This window comes from Aplysia californica, unplaced genomic scaffold (genome assembly GCF_000002075.1).
Source record: "Aplysia californica isolate F4 #8 unplaced genomic scaffold, AplCal3.0 scaffold00086, whole genome shotgun sequence".
Taxonomy (NCBI): Eukaryota; Metazoa; Mollusca; class Gastropoda; order Aplysiida; family Aplysiidae; genus Aplysia; species Aplysia californica.
The window spans coordinates 262396-265240 of NW_004797356.1; positions in this window are offsets into that span (position 1 = coordinate 262396).

Here is a 2845-nt window from a genome sequence, read left to right on the forward strand (position 1 = left end):
ACACACACACACACACACACACACACACACACACACACACACACACACACATACTGTGCTACTGTTAATGGGGTGTTTGGAATATATACAGAATGTATCTTCGAAGAATTTTCTAAATGAAGGACTTTTATTCACTTTCATAGAAGTTCATAGGTAAATAGGATGTACTAAGGGTGAATTTGTTGATTTTTTTCTGAAAAATGGGTCTCTTTGGCGGCCATCTTGGATTTTCAAACCAGTTTCTTAGTGCAGAAGAATTTCATAGAAAATACTGAATTATCAGCCTGTGTTTTCTACTCGACTGCCGTGTAGGACAGTCGTGTCAGGTGGTGTTTTTCGTGTGAGCACTTCGCAAGTCCGTGCGAAGTCATGATCATGTCAGCTGCTGTGTTGTGAGTTAACTGAGTGTTCGGAGAGTCACTACATGCCCCCCCCCCCCCACCAGCGCTGACATGACAGGAGGTTCTAAAACCGGAGAGGTGGTCTCACGATACGTCCTGAACGTGAGACCTTCCCGCCTGCTTGATGTGGTTCCTGTAGAGTAACAGGAGCGGATTGTACAGCATGGGTAGACTGGGTTGAATTGTTAGTATTTGCGCTTGGGTTCTCCATAAACTAGCTCAGCGACAGAAGTTCCCAGGTCCTCTTTTGGGGCAGTCCTCAAACCGAGCAGTACCCATTCCAGTTCATCGAGCCAGTTCGGGCCTTGGAGTTTTGCTTTGAGAGCACTCTTAAGGGACCGATGGAATCGCTCAATCAATCCATTGGATTGAGGGTGATAGGCTGTTGTATGATGAAGATTGGTACCAAGGCGCTCGGCCATCTCTCTCCACAAGGCGGAAGTAAACCGAGGCCCTCTGTCGGATGTGATGTCGACAGGGATGCCAAAACGGGCAATCCAGTGATTGATCAGCGGACGGCCACATTCTGTTGTTGAGGTGTCCTTGAGTGGGATAGCCTCTGGCCATCGTGACGTTCTGTCGATGATTGTGAAGAGGTGAGTGAAGCCCTGAGATGGGGGTAAAGGACCTACAAGATCGACATGAACGTGACTGAACCTCTTTTCAGGCACGGAAATCTTCTCGATGGGTGCCTTAGTATGCTTTTGCACTTTGGAAGCTTGGCAGTCCGTACATTCCTTGGCCCACTTGCTGACATCTTTCCTTAGCCCATGCCAAACAAATCTCTGGGATATCAGGCGGACTGTAGCCTTCCTTCCTGGGTGGGAGAGGCTATGAAACAAATCGAAGACCTGTCGACGAAATGCTGGAGGTACAATTGGTCTAGGATGTCCGGTCGAAATGTCACACAGCAGTTCTGGTCCTCCAGATTCGATAGCCATTGAAACTGTGTGCAATCCTGATGAAGAGGCGCTGTCGTCTGGAGAAGAGGTGTCAGTGCATTGAGCTTCAGCCATTGCATTGTAGTCCAGTCCTAATGTGGTCTGGAAAATGGCTCGGGACAAACAGTCTGCAACATAATAATAATAATAGATAGCATTTGTATAGCGCATATCCCCGCTCAGCAGCAGGCTCTATGCGCTTTACACTATATTATTACCCCAGCAGACCATAGAACACTCCGAAACATTCTCAGCTTCCCGGGAAGCATACAGTGCAAGCAGCCGATTAAGCGCTCAAACACTAACAAACTGACAAGATCTTTCGCTGTCTATAGCCGGGTACCCATTCCCACCTGGGTGAAGTGAGGAAAATTCGTGTAAAGTGCCTTTCCCAAGGACACAACGTCGGGCCCTTGACAGGATTCGAACCCACGACCTTACGGTTGCGAGTCCGAGAGCCTAACCACTAGGCCACCGACGCCACAAAATAATAGATAGCATTTGTATAGCGCATATCCCCGCTCAACAGCAGGCTCTATGCGCTTTACACTATATTATTACCCCAGCAGACCATAGAACACTCCGAAACATTCTCAGCTTCCCGGGAAGCATACAATGCAAGCAGCCGATTAAGCGCTCAAACACTAACAAACTGACAAGATCTTTCGCTGTCTATAGCCGGGTACCCATTCCCACCTGGGTGAAGTGAGGAAAATTCGTGTAAAGTGCCTTTCCCAAGGACACAACGTCGGGCCCTTGACGGGATTCGAACCCACGACCTTACGGTTGCGAGTCCGAGAGCCTAACCACTAGGCTACCGACGCCACAAAATAATAGATAGCATTTTTATAGCGCATATCCCCGCTCAACAGCAGGCTCTATGCGCTTTACACTATATTATTACCCCAGCAGACCATAGAACACTCCGAAACATTCTCAGCTTCCCGGGAAGCATACAGTGCAAGCAGCCGATTAAGCGCTCAAACACTAACAAACTGACAAGATCTTTCGCTGTCTATAGCCGGGTACCCATTCCCACCTGGGTGAAGTGAGGAAAATTCGTGTAAAGTGCCTTTCCCAAGGACACAACGTCGGGCCCTTGACGGGATTCGAACCCACGACCTTACGGTTGCGAGTCCGAGAGCCTAACCACTAGGCTACCGACGCCACAAAATAATAGATAGCATTTTTATAGCGCATATCCCCGCTCAACAGCAGGCTCTATGCGCTTTACACTATATTATTACCCCAGCAGACCATAGAACACTCCGAAACATTCTCAGCTTCCCGGGAAGCATACAGTGCAAGCAGCCGATTAAGCGCTCAAACACTAACAAACTGACAAGATCTTTCGCTGTCTATAGCCGGGTACCCATTCCCACCTGGGTGAAGTGAGGAAAATTCGTGTAAAGTGCCTTTCCCAAGGACACAACGTCGGGCCCTTGGCGGGATTCGAACCCACGACCTTACGGTTGCGAGTCCGAGAGCCTAACCGGGTTCATG